Below are 20,245 nucleotides of genomic sequence, written 5' to 3' on the forward strand. Positions count from 1 at the left end.
GCAGAATATGGGCTGCTTAGGAGGTAAAAAGCTGTTCATAATTTTATGGTAATGGTTTGAAGTTAGTAATCAGAAAAACGGCCCAAGTTCCTTTTGTTTTATTGCGATTTCATCATGCTACGAATGCAATTTTTACATGGTTCGATTTTGAAGTATGTCTGTTAACACATACTGCGGAGTTTTAGCAATTGGTACTAGTTTACTATTCTTCGGACAGATTTCTTCATTTCTACAGAAGAAACTACTTACCATAATAAGTTCCTGTAGTATTGTCTAACATCTGGAAGGTGTTTTGTGTGATGTGGGAATGTTTCATAGCGGAAATTCAACCATTGACGCATAGCCCCACAAACCATTTCCGGTAAGGTTAGGTTAGGTAGGGTCACAATAGATTACAATAGTTAAAAATTGGTTTCGAAAAAAATATGCATATCCCCACACACCATTCTCGCATAGCCCCACCCACCATTCTCACATAGCCCCACACACCATTTTCGCATAGCCCCACGAACCATTGACACATAGCCCCACAAACCATTTGTGGAAACGTACGTTCTTCAGTTACAAAAACATTTTTTAAAAAACAATTGATCAAAAAAACGTGAATACACATTAAAAAATGATCCGCAAAGCAGATAGGTAAGTAGAAATGTCAATAATTGACGAAACTCAGAAGTTATAGGTGTCTGAAGGATAGTAAACATTTACCGTTCGTAAAAATCTGTTATTCCCAGGACACCTATAACTTCTTCGTTTTGTCAATTTTTGACATTTGTACTTACCTATCTCCTTCGCGGAACATTGTTTAAGGTGTATTCACGTTTTTCGTCCCGGAGTCGGTGGGAAATTTAAACTAAAAAATTATTTTTGTTTGAAATTTTTGAGTCCAAATTTCCCGCCGATTCCGGGCTCCGCCCCTGAGGTAATTAACCTATTGCCCCCAACCACTAACGTGGCCCCGCCTCCACTCCACTCCGGCTCCCCAGCTTTATCTATAGAGTTCCTGTTAATGACATGTTAGAAATTGGCCGGAGTCACCCTGCCCCCAAATGAGCCCCAAACTTCTAAATTTGAAGAAATCCGTTACATCACACAAAACACCTTCCAGATGTTAGACAATGCTACAGGAACATATTACCGTAGGTAAAAATGAAGAAATCTGTCCGGGGAATATCAGATTAGTACCGTTTTTTTCAACATAAATAACTTTTTTTCGAGTCGAAACAGTGCTCATTACTTTCAGAAAGGCTCAAATTTCATGTGACAATGATTTCCAAAATTCTACGATAATGGACATTTCCACTTTGACATGAAAAACGTTTTAAATCCATTCATTTTACAGATAATGACACAAACATGAGATGTGCAAAATATCTTGGCGATATTTGTTTCGGTTCTCGAGAAACATGCCTTCAAACACCGCTGAAATTCACCTACTACGTCACGGATTTGAAAACGTCCTCTCCACAGACAGGCGGTCCTCTGACGTCATCACTTAGAAATGCGTGCAGGCGGGGCTTCTGCTCGTGTCGTCAACTTAGGAAGCGACAGCAAATTCACTTGTTACTGTGTAAAACAAGTATCTTACAACTTCCAGTGCAAAAATTTGTGCTCCATTTCTTGGAGATGAAGTATGGCCTAGCAGTATAGTAGTAATTACTATAATTCAGCCACTCGGTAGAGGGTTTTCCCATTAGGGTGACAAAGCAAACCTTACAACAGTCAATGGCTGAACACGTGAACAGCCTTGTTCATTGCGAATACATAGGTTGGTTCTGACTGGCAAGAACTTATTGTTATAGGAATGCCTTTTCTGGAATTACAATTATTTTCGTCATAATATTTTCTTCGCAAATTTCAAGATAACGTTTAGAACACTCTGGTTTACACGCCAATTTCTGCAATATACGAGGTGATACGGTATAGAAAGGTACGGGGAGATTTTACATTTCTTGCAGTAAATGACAGTTTTCTTCAGTTAATATATATATTGCAATTTTTTTTATTTAGCCTACTTTTACGTCGCTTTTCCGTTCACTTTGTTTAACCGCAACGATCAGAACGCATGGTTAATTTATTATGTATCATCTCTAACATCACATTTCTTCCCTCTTTTGGCTAATCGCTACAACGAAGATGAATAACTACAAGCAGTATTCGAAGTCGAGGTGCAGGAGTACACCTCCCCCCACACAAACACTACCACCAACTGCACAATATAAGTATCACCCAACCTGCCATGATAAGAGACGAACTTTTTCTTCTGTCCCATCTCATTTCGAAAACATTCATATGTCCCATCTCCTTTTATGAGACGAGACGGAACATGTCTCGTCTCGTGAGCAACACTAACATTAACAATAAAAGCATCCCCCTAGCTGTCCCCAAAGTCTCGAGCAAACATCCTCCCATGTAACAATTTCCAGTTCAATGAAATGTCACTCACAAGGAAACAGTCATGTCCAGGTCGAGAGTCAAACCTGGAACATGCGACTTCCTCAGATAAATCATGAATTTTATAATAATAATTACAACGCCAGTTCATTCCTGGTAATTCTGAATCTGCAGTTTGGTTTGCATATATAAGCAGGATAATATTTTAGTTTTCGAGGGCTGTACCGTCGAAACGAGGAGTCAAAAAAAAAAAAAATTAAAAATATTAAGAAAGGTTTTTTTTTGTATTCATAATGATAAGTCTTTGCATACGTTGTTAATTCTATATTTTTCTAGACTTGAGACGAGAACGCGAATTGCCCTCCCAAACCGAGACGGATGTTTACAAATTGAGACGAGACTGTTAATGAGACATTTACAAATAAACACGAGACAGACATTTACAACTCTCAACGAGAACGAGACCAAGGCTGCCATGTCTCGTCTCGATAGGATCCTTAGTGGTGAAGTTGCGAACCAACCAATTAATGCGTTCGGGGTAACGAGATGAGGCAGCTTTTTTCGCAGTACAAAATTCAAAATATATCGTACCATTTCAGTATGGGATATTGTTATGGGCGTATATATAGTTCACGAGGGGGGGAGGGATGGATCAACTTTTGGTATGATTAGGGTTGCTTTATTTCATACGTGAAAATCCAGCTTGTTGGAGAGCAGGGGGGGGAGGGGTGCTGGACCCGACAAAGTTGTGTGTATGTAGTCACACTACTTATTAGCATTGATACTTTTCTGTTCATCTTGTGTCACTACGTTTTTAAGAACCAAATTTCTTTAATATGATTCGAGGGGGAAAAAGTAACTGATTTGACAGTCTCAATGCAGTTTCTTATCGCAGAAATTCCGAAACTATGAGGAAATTGCAGATATTGGTCTGCAGTCCCATCTGGTGTGTGGAATTACGTAATTTCCTTCCCATCCGTATCCCGTCCTATACGTCTCTAACTTAAGAGAATGAAATAAGTCCGAAGGAATTTTTTATGAACAAGCGGATAGAGCAAGGAAACTGGTAATTTTAGTGAACCAAAAAAAAAGGGGGGTTGGACCCGTTGAATCCCCCTTAAATACGCCCATCGTTATACATATTATTTCCTTGTAATAATTATACATAAACTAAGTATAGATATGTACTGTGCAACTAATGTAATCTTCTCAGTGTATTTTCTTTTATCTGCACAAACATATGTGCAACAGAAATGAAACACAAACTGAAATTGCTTTATGGAAAAGAATGTGAAAATTCTTACTTTGCACTACATAGGTTACGGTAAATATCGATAAATATAAGTTTAAAAAATATTTTTGAGTGTCTGGTCAGCAACCAATTTTATAAGCAATATTTTTCGCATGGCCTGAGAACACACACGCAGCTGAACCCTTTCATTTATCTTGCACGTGAGCAGCACGGATATTTCATAGAAGAATGATCATTACAAAGCATAGCTTTCCTTTCTCCTATCGCTCCTTCTTCCATTATTTAAATCGGTACAGATTTGTAAAACTGCTGCACGTGTTCGCTCACCGTGGGCTACCCATCCGAAACTGGACGCTCGAAGCAGACGACAGCAAGCTCTCCATAAGGAGTGACGTAGTAACATGGCGACGGCGTGTTTTCAGCGCAACGCTAGGCTCCCAACTTTGGAAGTCTCGTTTCTGCCTTAAACTGGACGCAGAGAAACGCGAGAAATTGCAGGGGTCATTTTTCCAGGGTGTAGTTTTTAAAATTGTTGTAAAAAAAATTGAGTGGAAATGTCCATTAGTCTTTGTGCTAGGAGAAATTATAAAACAATCAGAACCATTACCGGAAAAACATTTTTCATTGTATTTATGCTATTGGAACTAACCTAACCTAAGAGGCCTAACCAAACCTTGTTGGGTGACCAGGGGTAAATATTGGACAAAAATCAAACTTTTACCATAGCTCCCACATTTATGTACTTTTCTAGCCAGTACTTTTTTTTGGTAATTACTATTTGATATATCTGTCGGGTACCATTGTTGAAATTTATTAATTCCTTTCAGGAGTAGAAACAAAAATAAAACTGCATCCAACAATTACCCTGCCCTTGGAGTAATTGTTGGACACAGTGGGGTATATATCGGACAGTAGTTTTCAATCTGTTCTGCACAGCACAGAGATGAGCCATGGGGGGTAAATGCTGGACAACGGTGTGTACTATAGGTGCTGTGTTTGAGGTAATTATTGAACAGCACATGACTGCTGTAAAAAATGTATAACAGTGAAATCTAGTAAAAATTAGCAAAACTTTTAGTTTTTCGGGCAACCTTTTAATAATTTCCAGCATATTGGTTACGTGCGTATTACTCACTATCTATAAACAAAAGTACGTTAAAAGTATTAAATTTCGTCTACTTATGTAAGTGAGTATATATTCGTTGTAAACTACGTTTCGGAAGCTTTACTGCTTCCTTCTTCAGGTGGTCGTATTTTAGGCTCAGAATATCAAGCCACGCACGCATACCTATTATCCTCGTATGACTCTTCTCCGACGTGGCTTGATGTTCCGAGCCTAAAATACGACCACCTGAATAAGGAAGCAGTAAAGCTTCCGAAACGTAGTTTACAACGAATATATACTCACTTCCGTAAGTAGACAAAATTAAATACTTTTAACGTATTTTTGTTAATAATTTGTGCTTTGTTCAAGTACAAACATTGCACAAATGGTGTTTTTTAATCACACAAACTATAACAAGTAAATTTAAGCATATTGAGGTGCTGTCTGTCACCAAACTACAACTAACTAAACTGATTAGAACTAAATACATAGCTTTTCAAAACTTTAAACTTTTTAGACAGCTTCTTTGTTCAAGTAGGCCTACAAACATTGCACAAATGTCTTTTAATCAAACACACTGCAACAAAGCATATTGAGATGCTATAGGCTTACACTAGGTTGTCACTTTCCACATCATCTTCAATCATTACACCATCAGACTGCGGAGTAGGGAATATTTGAAGACTAAAATTGGTAAACGCTCTAAGTGCCACAAGAATTCAAACACCGTTTTCCACGTTAAACTGTGAAATGTGCCATGCTTTATAATGTGGTAAATGTGAAATGTGGCTGGTAGCCCTCTAAGTAGTTCAAAGGGCATGTAAAGAGGTCACTAGTGTGCACGTTCTTAAGGGCTGATGTGCGAAATGATGCAATTTCCCAACACTTTCACTTTTGACACTTACAATGTTTACCACTTTTAGTCCTCATTTCGTTCCTGAGTCTAGAGATACTTTGATTTTCATTTGGTGTTTTAAGTCCACTTTATGCACAGTAAGACTAATCATGACTGGGGCTACAGTTTAAATAGGGATCCGAACCACTATGTGCCTCCACCGGCTATCGAACCTGGGACCCCTTGATTAGAAGGCAACTACGCTACCACTGCACCATCGGGGAGGCACTAGAGATACTTCGAAACATTGACCTTCATCATTACAAGTTATTTGAAATGGATTAACTGATTCACAGGACCATAAAACACATACATTGTTTTCACAATTTCACTCTGTGGTTGCGCTGACCACCAGTACCTGCAGTTCAATAATTACCCCATAGCATGTCCACTAATTACTAGCTGTGTCTAATAATTACCCCATAACTAAACATGCATGTCATACTGTTACTGTTCATCCTACAATGGTGTTTTTCAGCACAAACCACCTTCATACACATACCCAGGACTGGGCATTACAAAATTGAAGATCAAGTAAAAGAAAACAAACATATACACAATTTTGTTTCATTTGAAAAGAAAAAGAAGTTAAAACCATTTTTTAAAGTGCTTTGGGTTATTAATATATTTTTTGAGAAAATATACAAATATCATCCCAATAATTAATCAGAGCATTGCTGGATATGCAGTTAACAAATGTTGGTTGGTTAGATGTAATAAATTATGATACAACATGGTTTTTGGTCCCTGTCCAATATTTACTCCGATTTTCTGTGTCCAATAATTACCCCAGGTCACCCTAGGCATTCCTCGTCTGAAATAATAAAAGAAACTGTGCGGAAACCATATGGACGTGAAGGAATGGAGAAATTGGCCGAGAAATGCATTGCTTTTAGAAGCAGGAAAAACATTTTTTTTTATGTGCAAAAATATAATAATAATCGGAAAATGGAAGCAGAATGTATGTACTTTCAGGGTATATAAATTTTGTTCGTGTATGTAGAGGAAAAAAGCAGCCCATGTTCTGCAGTGAAACCAAACATTTTCCAGTTACGATAGTTTTCTCTCAAATGAATTCTTCAAAATGGTGTATCCTCTGTTACAATGTATGTATCCCTTTCTACATCAAATCAGGAATGAGCCATACAGATCAGCAAGTTTTGCTATATGTTACTTGGTTAAATTGAGGTTATGCTGATGTTTTGATTCAAAATATATTTTTAAAAAAGTGTTGAAGAGGAGTAGCAATTTAATACTTTTACTACAAGAACATAATAGAGTTAATGTTCAGCATAATCACAAGAAGCTAATGATAGATTATGAATGAGATTACACCTACTACTGTTCAACTTTTTACAACTACTAGATAACATCCAAGGGGCTTTTTCCTATCCTGACATAAGTCCTATGTAAGGTTACCAGACATCCGGTTTTTCCCGCATATATCCCACGTATTTAGCCTTATGTCCGGCGTCCGGCAGGCATTTGAAAATATCATAAATGTTCTATATTTTGAACGTCACATAATATTAATTAGGAAAATGCGTACACGTTTCTTTGAACAATGGGAAATCATGCAAGTTAGAAGTCCATTACCCAAAATGAAAATAAAAGTTTGTCCTGCTAGAGAACACACAAGAAAACGGGAAGCAACTAATGAACAAAGTTTTGGGTCTACATTCTGATGTTACTTTTTCAGTGCCTCAGCAGAATATCTTGCCTTCGGTTTTATACTGATGGAACAAAGTGTTTCTCATTCTTATTCAATATTTTTGATTGTAAAGCAGGGGTATAGAGAACAGAGTTATTCAGGGTGTCTACCAGTCAAGAAAGCCATGAAAGTCAAGAAGAAGTAAAGAAATCAACAAGTAGGTGAAGAAGTCAATAAAAATCAGGAAATTATACTTGCAGTCAAGAGATTTTGCTATCACAATTACTGACTGGTTGATTTAATTTATTTTACTTCACATTTCTGCCCCTTTGGCTAATCGTGAAGATGAGTATGAATGGTGGTGAGGTAAGATAGATGAAGAAACAATCACATACACATAGGGACGACAACACAAGCCCCACATAAGATTATTCTGGCTGTGAATCCAGGCGCCAGAAACTCGCTAGTCTGCCAAATGCAGTCCAGGATGTATTAATAGATAAAGCAAGTCTAATTCTTTTGTAAAATACAGCTTCAGTTTTAATCTTAACTGCCCATTTGGTAGGGGCTTTTCATTAAATATCATAGATATGTATTTTCTTATTTGCTAATTTCCAACTTTACCTAAGTAGGGATTAAATAAATAAATGTTAACTAAAACGAAAAAAAGGTCAAGAAACATCCTGGTAAAGACGTTGGTTGATATCTTGTAATTAAACTAAAAATACCATTTCAAACTACGGTAATTGCTGAATATTTGTTAGCCATTACAGGTCATAATGCAAATGTTGAGAGCACTACCATCAGCACAGTGGACTCATGAGAGATTTTTTTTTTCACATCTCTAAAAATTTGGTGTCATCAATATATTTTGACTAAACCTGCAATTTTGAGAAAATTTTCTCTTCTGAGAAGTACCAGTTAAAACATGTAGTAGAAGTGCATTGTTTAGTAGGTAAGACTCTACTTTACGTCCTTTTCCTAAGGAATATGCGTCATATATAGTTGGAAAGCTTATTGTATAAGGAATTCAACAATGTAAATCCCAAAGCGAGGAAAAATTACCTGGAGGAGGAAATCGATAAAAACCGATGTTGTCCAGATATGCATAATTGAACGTACTGAGGAAATTTTTCGATGATGAAGCACATATTTAGGGATGAAATGAGTGCTAATGGAACCTAACCTAACAGGCTTAACCTAACCTTGTACGCATACCTCGTCCCCGTGAATGGTTCGTGGGGCTATCGTGAATAGTTTGTGGGGCTACCCATGCATGGTTTTTGGAGCTAATGTGAATGGTTTGTGGGCCTACCTGTGCATGGTTTTTGGGGCTAACGTGAATGGTTTGTGGGGCTATCGTGAACAGAAAGTGTAAAAAGAAAAATGTACTTACTCGAAGAGATGCCGGCTGTCTGCAAGCACGGTTTTGAATGATGCACTAAATTTTTACTGGGGATAAACTTATTTTACACTATCTACAAGTTTTTGGAACCTGTTCTTTTTCATGCACCATACACGCACAACGCACCGAGAACGCAAAGAAGCAATCACCACGCAGAACACAAATGAGCAAAGCACACGCATTCACAATTCGTACACAAAGACGAGTCTGCAGTATTGTTAACTCCCATCGGTTACCACCATATGGCAATAAGTATGTAAAGTAGAGTCTAGCCGTTTAGTATATTACAGTACATTTAAGAATTCGTTAAGAATTCATATTTTAAAACTCAAAAAGTGTCATTTTTAAATTACTTTTTAACGTGTTCTGTAGAAATATATATTATTTATTGCGAATGTTTTGTGTCCTACATTTTGACGTAAAGTCCTACCTTTTGGGACAACATGTTCTACATTTCGGCCACGGTGGCTCAGTCGGTAACGCGTCTGACTACCATGCTAAAGGTTCCGGGTTCGATCCCCGGCCGGTTCAAAACCCGGGAACTTTTCTAACGATGGAAGCTGCCCCGGTGCCCACCCAGCATCGAATAACATGGGTACCTGGGGGAAACCCTAGGGGGTAAAGGCGGTCAGGGGTGTGATGCTGATCACATCACCCCCACTCATGACCGGATCAAGAAAGTGTGGGGCGTTACCCCCACACCCCCTATACGCCTTCATGGTGTGGTTCTATGCACAGGGGAGCACTTTACCTTTTTATGTTCTACATTTCCCTTATAGCTATCTGGTAACCCTAGTCCTACGTGTACAGTTGTGTATCATAGAACATAGGAACAAGCCCTGAGATAAAGATTGAAAGCTGATTTATTATGTTCAAACAGACATTCTTGAATTGGGCTATATTTATATTGCACATGAGTGCTTATTTGTAGCTGATAGTCTTTTCTTTGTCTTTGATGTTAGCAGAGTTGTACAGATCTGCTGCATTTTTAAGCCATGTAATATTACAATGCTAACATCAGTCATGTTTTTGGTGTACAGTTATCCCCCATGTACATAAACATGTAACAAGAAAAGTATCAATGCGGCGAAAGGCAGAGCACACTGCAGTTAGTGAGGAAGTGAGAACACGTAGCTATGTTAGGGTGTACTGATTTTCTCAAGACAGTCCATTTTTTTTGTGGGGGGTTGTCCTGGCCTGTGTTCTACTATGCTACTCCAAAAAACAAATATGTCCTATTTCTAAAAAATATCCTGCAAAACATCCAGATGAATTGTTTACCTCTTTGAAACTGTTAATGCCTTCTAAATTAATAGTATTGTTAGTTTGCATAGAAATACTTGTAGATTTAAAAATTTTCAAGTGTGCTTCACTCACACATTTTGTCTTGCTGTAAAGCTTATTTATATTTATTGCGTAGAAAGGGTCCATCATGAAATCCTCCACCCTCGATTTTGCTAGGGATTTTTTAAATTTTTTTAGGATGATTGTGAAAAACAAAATTCTCGAGCACGGAAACAAATATTTATGAGTGTACAGCCGTTTAAAGTGCAGATACAGCCGTTTAAAGTTGCAAGGTGGAAGTCTACTTGTGGCCATGTCAATTTCATACCAGCCACCCGCACCTGTACCGATGGATATATAACAGTCCCTTTGGCTCCGTCGCTTTTTCAGAACTAAACAAGAAATTTCATAAAAATAACCCCCTGATTTCGGGCTCAGCCCCTGGGGTAATTGACCTACTGTTACCGTGGCCCTGCCTCTGCTATGCTCTGGCTACCCACCTTTTTCTATAGAGTCCCTTTAAAGGCATGTACGTTACGTAGGTAAGGAATTTTAATATTACAAAAATGTAAGTTTCGTAGCACGTAGATCTCTAAAAATTTCCTTCCGCACTACTTAAAATCTTCCTTTCTTAGAAGAAACTTTATTTTGGATAAAGAAATGTGCTACAAATCAAGGGTGGAGGATTTCACGACACAGCCCTTAGAAGCAGATATTGCATGCAGTCTGTTCATGATAAAACATGAAAGGTACTGAGTGGTGACTAAAAGTATATGCAGGGGCATTTTAAAAGTTGAAAGTAGCCCAATATTGGGGATTTGCATGTTTGATGCATAGATGAGATGATTACTGCAGCTGCGGCAAGAGAAATATGTTCTCAGTATTCATTAATATTTTAATATTATTTCACAATGCTTGATGTTTTATGGTAAGAAAGTAAGAAAAAACAGTAAGATTGAAACAGATAGGAAGGTTAATCTGTAAAATAAAAAAGATAAAGAACAGAAAAAAGAGAAATGACAGGAAATATATGAGAAGGGAAGACCTCCGTGGTGGAGTGGTTGAATGTCGGGTGTCCTCGGGTTGAGTCCCAGCCAATGTGTGTCCATTCATGAATTCAATCATATCATCACTCATCCTCATTGTCAAAATTAACCAAAAGTGATAGAGAAAAGACATTAAACAACTATCAAATCAAATTAGGAAGAAAACAAGTCGAATTGTGTAATATGTCAGGACACATGTTAGCAGCATGACTTTTCCTTTAGCAAGGAAATGGGGTGCACTTGATGTGCTATTGTAATTATAGCTGTAATGCCCCCCTCCTCTCCCCATATACATCCTTGGATGTCTCGATTTTCTTTTCAGAAAATCTGGTGACCCTTAGCTATGTATTAGTGGCGAATGTGAATATGAAAGTGCCATGTGATCAAAAGTGAACATTCCTTGCTTTGGTTCTTATGTATTTAGGCATGTCCAGGACAACTGTACACCAAGCACGTGACTGGCATCAACTTTATTATATTCTGTCATTTTTAAAAAGCGGCAGAAAATTGCAGCTGATCATACAAAAAGACAAAGAGAGAACATTTTGCACTCATGATCAATATAATTTACTTTTCATTTCATACCTTAAAGATAGTTAAAGGTTTGGAAGACACGTGCCATGTGCCTATACCTGTTACAGAAAACGGAGTGCCTAATGGATGGACAAAAAAAATTGGTACTTATATTCCTTTTCCGGAATGTCTGGAGTAAGAGAACGTGAACGTGTTCTTGACGCACGCTGAAGGGTGTGTGTCTTGCCCAATGAGCGTGCGGGGGAGAGGAGCATGTACGGGAGGGAGTGTGAAACCTACACATTTGTATCAACATAAAACTAGATTCCAATATTAATTTTTCTTGTATTCATAACTTAGATATGGTACATAACTTTTCACAAACTGTTTACTATATTCGATAGTCATTTGTTTCATTTTGAACACGTACGTTCATAAATTCACATTACAAACTCATCATAAATCAACATAACTCAACATTGTAACTATTGTGCTCGTCACAATATAATCCCCTCTCTTAGGAAAAATTTTCTGCGTGAGACAATTATCAATATACATTAAATTGTCGAACAAGAAGAAAATTTACAATAAAAAGGGCACGATTACACAGTGCTTTCTACAAACACTAGCGCAATACAATATTTGCGTTCAAGCATGCCATTCATACATAATTTAGGCAATTTTCTTTGTCATATTCTCTTTATACAAAGAAGCGAAATTTATGACTTTCATAAATATACACAAATATTTCATTGAGAACACAGAAAATAAATACATTATACACAAAAATCATTTGGGTTACTCATTTTTTTCTTTCAATAGCTCTCTTCTCTTTTCTTCTGTACAATTAAAAAGTTTCAGATTTGTTAAGTTCTGCTTTTGTTCCTTTGCTGGCGTCGACAATGATATTAAATGTGCTTGGTTATTCTTAACTTCCTTGACTTGATAAGGACCAACATACAAGCTGAAAAATTTGTGAATGCTATCACCAGGGTTGGCAAAATTTGTGTTTTTTTTTAAAAAGAACAAAACAAACTGTTTTTTTTGTTTAAAACATGTTTTTTTTGTTTTAAACATAGTTTTAAACATGAGCTAAAAAAAACATGTTTTAAACATGTTTTAAACAAAAGAAAGTCAACCTTTTCCCAGTAAATTATAGTTAAAGTCGTTAAAGAAAAAATACTCATTTTTATGAGTGTAGCGGCGGCAAGGAGAGTTTATTTACCTTTGGAGATAAGGTTTACCATACTGCAGGGTGTGCGGGACATAATTTTTTGGGTCGGGACGGGAAATTCTTTAAATCCCGACATTCGGGACGGGATATGTTCTAAATTTCCCAAAGCTCTTGAAATCTCGAATTCTACACGTAATATCCATCTTAAGTGCTTGTTTTTGCACTTCTGGTACAAAACCAACAATTTCCGATAAGTTTCAGATATTTACAATGCAGAAAACGTCGAGAATTGACGACTTTTTAAAATGACCATTCGGTATTTCCCGACTGCTTGGGATCCCGAAAAGTCGGGAAGTCATTTCCCGAAGTCGCAAACGGGCCGGGAATTTTTGCCCCAGGCACGTAGCCAGGAATTCTTTGTGTGTGTGGGGGGGGGGGGGGGGGGCGCGAAGTCAATCCTAGAGGGGGTAATTTCTTAATATATTGTGTCACATTGGCAGATATAGCAGGGTACACAGAGGCACTTGCCCCCTCCCCCAAAAGAGATAAGTGGATGATATCTTGAAACTGCAACGATCAATAAAAGCTTCGAGCAGCATCAAATAGCAACATTTCGATAATGATCTTTCCAGATTGTCAAAGAATCAGTGGCGTGCCCAAGGGGGACTAGTGGGAGTTATAACCCTCAATTTTGGTCCAATATTTAAAAAAAAAATAACGTCAAAGGCAGGAAAATATGGCAAAATGAGGAATGACTACTTAAAAATGTAGACATAACCCCTCCCTTTCGAAAATCCTGGGCACGCCACTTCAAAGAATATAAAGTTTAACATAAATAAGCTAATAGAGACTGTATCAACTTGATATCTACAGGCCGATAATTTTAATAGATGATCAATATGTACCAACAGCTTTGGGCCTCTCTGCAAAACTGATTAAGGGAGCCCTTTATAAATCATGCTTCATAATGATTCCCTCTGGTTTCCAGGATGCAAGATTTTTACTCACAAAGGTATCTAATGTGAATCCAACAACACCATTGTATTGTGTTATGTAAGAAAAATCGAATTAATTAAATAATAATGGTTACATATTATCTACACTTTGATGGATTGTGTAAAAATTTGTAATACATTTTTTGTACTTGCTAAAACATTAAAGCATGGGTCCCTTAGTCCACCACGGACTCTATTTACTTCAAAGGGGAGACTCTTGCATCACTACAGACAATGTTTGCCTACTGGTTACGTTAACCATTTTGCAAAATATTGTGTGAATTGTATTATATTATAGTTGAAATACATGTTTTGACACCTGACAAACAAATAGGAATCCCTTGACTGATCAATGACTTCTTGGATTAGTGTCATCTTTAATATTTCATATTCAATTTCATAGAAAGAAATTGTTTTAATAGGGCGCAAATAACTTAAAGAGAATGCCATGGTACCCCGTAAACATTTTTTTTACTATAGATCATTTGGCTCCCAGGACCGACTCCCGCCGCCCCATAGCTATGGCTCTGAACTTGGACTGTAAGAATAGCAGATATTGCGAGCGAAGCGAGCAAGGACATTTTACGAAATGTATTGTTATTTGTATAAAATTTGAAATGGAGGGGGCTATTGCCCCTTGCAAGTCCCCTTGGCCGTCTGTAATAAAAATGCAAGGAACACGTAAAAACTAATTCCATCATGAGTATCCAATTGTCCTGCTATTCTTAGATTCTCCTAGTCTTGTTTTTTACTTCAATGTTTGCTTCCCATAGAATGGACTTCCGTCCAAGGTGGGGGGGGGGGCAATGCCCATGCCCCCCTGTAGTTTCGGCACTGTTTGTGAGTGTCTCTTCATCAATTTCACGTCATCAGTCATTGTTGCCATTAGCTAGAAGTGGCAGAAATGCAACGATACGTAACAAAACTCAAATATCCACTCCCTCTCTCTATCACATGAAGCAAAAATTTAAGCAGTTCCAAGTTCATAGCAACACATCCCAAGAAAAACATCCGACACCTTTACGAACTTTTAATACAAGACTACTCAAAATGTCACAACTCTTCTAGATACTGAAAATTGCGAAATCATTTTCCGAAGTCTGAATCTGGAAGCAATTCCCCCTCCCCCCAATCATGATACGACATTATACGGAATCCCACACACCCTAATAAATCACAAAATCAATAAGTGCCTTTGTTATGTTGCTAGAGTAACACATGATATAATTGTAAAGATTATTGAGAATTTCAGGTAGGAATGTGTTCTTAATTTTTCACAGATGTGCCAAAGCAGGCTCTCAGGGAGGGGCAGTTGCCCCCTGCCCCCCTCTAGCTACGGGCCTGTTTTGCCTCCGATCCCGGTCCCGACTTTTCGGGATCCCGCACACCTCTACTGCAGGGACAAAGGTTGGGGGTAATAGCCCCCTTTTTTCGTCACTGTTGAAGTAGGTTAGGATTCATATTCATCTAAATTTCAAGAAACTAAATATTATTGAATTACTATCCTCGTCCTGGAAAAATCAAGGTGAAATATTTCCTGCTACCTGAACAGTTTATATAGCAGAAAACAACCTGCAGTGTCATAATAAATTCTCCAGATCAATTTATCTTTCCAAGTACAAAATTATGTTACCAAAAGTAACCATCTGCGCTTCATTCAGTTGTACAAACCAATGAATCGTATCGCAAGAGAAATAAAAATCACGTCATGATCAAAATCACGCATTGTGTATTCAGATATTAGTTTCCAGCTTCCACCTGTCTCAAACTTACAGAACGGTAGGAAACAAAGAACTGAGAAGTTTCGATTTCTACAGTAAAGCACGGGTCTTTGTTGTCGCACAACAGTTTTGCTACCTTGTGCATACAACGTAGGCATGTGCCCTAAAATTAAAAAGCTTTCTCCCGTGACGTCAGAACAAAAGGTTGGTCAAGTGTTGTGCGATAAGTGAGACCCCTAAAGCACGGATTAATTGCCACAGATTCAATGAAAAAACAGGGTTGCCAAACAAAAAAAAAATCATAGATTATAAAATATCAAGTACCAAAATGTGTTTTAAACACTTCTAAAAAAACATGTTTAAAACACATTGTTTTAAACGTTTAAAACATTTGTAAAAAAAAACAAAGCCGTGTGTTTTAAACGTTTAAAACAAAGTGTTTTAAACACTTTTGTTTTAAACATGCCAACCCTGGCTATCACTAATAGCTTTGCTTTTAAGATGGTTTCTAACAAGAACCAGGTCACCAGATTTTATCGGATGTTTAGGTTCATTAAAATCCCTTTTAATCTTTTGGTTTTTCTGTTTTACATTTGCTTCAGCCATTATACATTTTGTCTTCCAAGGTAAATGTTTCAAGTCATCTGGCCAACTTATTTTGTCTATTATTTCATCGTGATAATCAACATGCATAAAAAGTTCAGATGGTGTGAAACCGGTTGTTTCCGATTTTGAATTATTCAATAGATGGACGACAATATTCACATAATTAAACCAAAGTTTATGGTTATACTTGCAAAACATTCTCAATAGTCTCACCAGCTCTTTATTGTAACGTTCGACAGGATTGGCAAAAGGTGCATATGGTGAAGTTAACACATGTTTAACACTCACAGAATCCAAATAACTTTTAAATTCAGTTGACTTAAATTGCGAACCATTGTCGGTGAGAATTACCTTACACTTTGGGTAATGATTAAAGTAAATTCCAAACTTGTTAATTATTTCCTTTGAGGTTGCACGTCGAAGACAATAAACCATCACAAATTTACTCATTACATCTACAATGACTAATATATGTTGGAAACCTTTAGACAAAGGTAATGGACCAATTAAGTCGGCTGAAAGTAAGTAGTGAGGTTTGGTTGAATACACATGTAATTCTTCCTTTGAAATTTTAAAGGTGCATTGCTTATCCCTTGCACATGAAAGACAGTTTCTTAAATAGTCCTTAATACTTTTACGCATTTTAGGCCAATAATAAAACCTTTTACAAAAATCATAAATTTTAAAATAACCGAAATGTCCCTTTAAATCATGCTGTTTATACAAAACATCTCCAATTAAAGCACTAGGAACTATTATCTTCCAATCATCATCTACATAGGGTTTGAAAAATAGTATGCCATCATGAACGGAATACTTCCTTTTAATTATCAGATTTACTTCTTGAGACTCCAATTTTCTTCTTAATGACGAACAAAGCGGATCTTTCTCTTGTGCACTTCGCCAAAAATTGGGTTCTATATCTGAGATTACGTGATTTACGTACATTTCTTTAATCGTAGTCACTGGTGATTTACTAATTGGATAACGACTTAACGTATCAGCAACTGGATTTTGAGAACCAGCTACATGTTCGATTGTAAAGTTATATGATTGTAGCTTAAGTGCCCATCGGTTCAACCTAGGGTTCAGTGTCCTTACTGATTCAAGCCAGCACAACGATTTGTGGTCACTGTAGATTGTAAAATGTCTTCCAGTAATATACACGGTAAACTTTTCCACGGCATAAAGAATAGCAAGGCATTCTATTTCATGTGTACTGTACGTGGTTTCAACCCCTTTCAAAGTGCGACTGACATACTGAATGACATTTACATTTCCATCTTCATCCGGTTGCCAAAGTACTGCTCCTACGCCGATCTTAGAACCATCAACATTAATACAGAATTCCTTATTAAAATCAGGTTGTCCTAATGATGAAGATGATAAGATTAATTTCTTTAGGTTATTAAAGGACTGCTGATGATCTTCCGTCCAGCACCAGTTTGAGTTTCCTTTCAGTAATTGATACAAAGGAGCTGCAGCAGTTGCAAAATTTCGCACAAATTTTCTCCTCCAGTTAGCCAAACCCAGAAAACGACGAACATCCTTCTTACATTTTGGAACTGGAAATTCGGAGATTGCCTTATTGCTCTCCGGATCTACTTTTATTTCGGTGCCAGATATTATATGTCCTAGAAATTTAATTTCAGTCCTAATGAACCTGCACTTAGACAATTTTACAGACATATTTACCTTATGAAGTGTCTCTAGCACATATTTCAATTGCTCATAATGAGAAGACAAATCAGGTGAAAATATAAGAAGATCATCTATGTAACAAATGAGGAACGAACTTGTAGATGGATTAAAAATCTGATTCATTCTTTCCACAAAAACAGATACAGCTGACGTTATGCCAGACGGCAAGAATTTAAACACGTACTGTCGGCCTCTGTATGAAAATGCTGTATACTTGTAAGAGCACTCTGTAAGTGGAATTTGGAAATAACCCGACGATAAATCCAAGGTTGAAAACACTGTAGCTCCTTGAAATCTCTGAAGTAGTTCATTAATCGGTTCCACACGAACTAGAGGAGATATCACATATTTATTTAAACGACGAAAATCAACCACTGGCCGCCACTGTCCACCAGCTTTTGGTACTATATGTAGTGGATTTAAATAAGGTGAAGCCGATTCTTGAATGACTCCCCAAGACTTCCATTTAGTGAGTTCCTTCTCCAAATCATCTCTTCGAGCTATAGGTATAGGATATATGGGAGCTACAATTGTTTCTGTTGTATTTAATTTAATCTCGTAAGGCTCTACTTTAGCTGGCCTTGGTTTATCAGAAAACAATGTTCTGAAACTTAACAATAACTTAAAAAATAAATCATACATTTCATCAGTAGCAATCAACAAACTATTATCAGCTAAAGTAGCTTTAAGATCGGTTTCTGATGCTAAGTAGTTTTCATCCTCTTCTTCCTCAGAATTCTTATAAAATGTTACAAAGTTACTTTGAAGAGAACATGAAGGGAATGTGTCAGTCGTTTCTAAGACATAATTAGATTGAACTCCCTTATCACTTGATAATGTGATATTTTGCTTCTTGAAATCAATTATTGCTCCGAAGCGCCAAAGAAATGGCAATCCTAATATTACTTCGGCATGTAACTGCTTAATAACATATAACTCTATATGAAAGTGCTCTGAAGCTATTATTAAACTAATATTCTTAGAACCAATAACTCTAAATCTTTTGTCACCAGCAAAAGAAAATAATTTAACATTATCCACTGAATCTAATCTAGCAGTAGGAATAATAGTTTTCAATTTTAACCAAGTTGCATAATCCATTAAATTTGCTTGACTCCCACAATCAATAATACAGTTAATGGTTAAGACACAAATTTCACCTGGCAACACAATAACTCTTCTGTTTGAAACAAGAACACCGTCATCGTCCATTACCCATTCTGGTTCAGCTTCATACCAATCGAGTACAAAGTTTATAGTAAGAACTTCCTTTTCCGAATGGTTGGGAACAACAGATGTGTTGCTATGAAAATTGACATTATCTTCAATTGATGTTGGAGTATAGTGATGAATATGCTCCTTGTAATTAACTGGACAGAGGAACCGGAGCTCATTACTCTGCCTTACATGCCATAAAGAGTTATTCGCTGGATATATACTTGGCTGAGTTACTGTAGTACTGCAAGAAGTAAATGGTGTAGTCCAGGGAGAGAATATCCACGGTTGAGTAGGATATTGCACCATGGAATTTAAATTATTTGCATTCCACTGAGGTAAAGGTACAGATGGATTCACCTGCATACTCTGCGAAGGCCTTAACCACGGTTCAGCTAAAGAAGGTTGAGATTGTTGTTTAGATTGTTCAGTGTTGCTTCGTACTGTGTTCCAATTACATCTACCCCGTTGATTCCTTACTGGACGTCTGTTATAACCACTTTGTGTATTTGGTTGAACACTATTCGGAGATGAAAAGCCTTCATCCGTTCGTAAAGTATTTTGGATCTGTTGATTTGAGCATGGATTTGATTGCTGAACGTTGCTCGAAAATCTACTTGCACCACCAATTGTTGTAGGTTCGGCATTTTGGGAAGATGTAAAATTCCTGGTCTTACGAAAATCTTGCGTTTTGACAGAAACTTGTCCAACATTGAATGATTGTTTGGATTTGTTGTTCAGAAATTTGGCTGTCTTATTTCTTCTCATAAATTCTTTCTGGTCCTCTGGAACTCTAAAAGATTTGTTTTTTCCCGAATGAACCAAATCAATTCTGTCTAAAATAGATATCAGTCTGTCCATACTTGGTATGTCATGACATGACACATATTCTGACACATTTCTCGGTATTTGTCGCAACACTAACTGAATCATATCAGATTCAGATGGGTCTTCTTCCAAATTTGAATAGGCAGAATAGAGTTTTAATGCAAAAGTAGCTAAGTTTTCATCAACATTAGGATCATATTTTCTTGTTCGTAGAGCTGCCAATTGTGCTTGTACTACTTGTTCAGAAGCATAATGATGCAAAAACTTTCCTACGAAATCCTGAAAACATGAAAATCTCTTCTTATGAGAATTATACCATAACAATGCCTTGCCGTAAAAACACTTGTATATACTATTCAACCTGTATTCCTCCGGAACTCCCATTAGATTGAATGTTGAAACTAACTGATCAATATAGTCTCTAGGACTTTGTTTCTCTAAATTTCCCCCGAACTTTGGG

General features: G+C 37.1%; 2 protein-coding genes across 2 annotated transcripts in view; one reads left to right on the forward strand and one right to left on the reverse strand.

The window, feature by feature from the left end:
• Positions 1 to 20,245, reverse strand: part of LOC145981385 (uncharacterized) — a 446,659-nt gene that overhangs the window by 72,411 nt on the left and 354,003 nt on the right. The gene's annotated exons all lie outside the window — the stretch shown is intronic.
• Positions 1 to 20,245, forward strand: part of LOC145981579 (uncharacterized) — a 36,999-nt gene that overhangs the window by 2,594 nt on the left and 14,160 nt on the right. The window lies entirely within an intron of this gene.

Source organism: Lepisma saccharinum, chromosome 29 (genome assembly GCF_977018435.1).
Source record: "Lepisma saccharinum chromosome 29, izLepSacc3.1, whole genome shotgun sequence".
NCBI classification, from domain to species: domain Eukaryota; kingdom Metazoa; phylum Arthropoda; class Insecta; order Zygentoma; family Lepismatidae; genus Lepisma; species Lepisma saccharinum.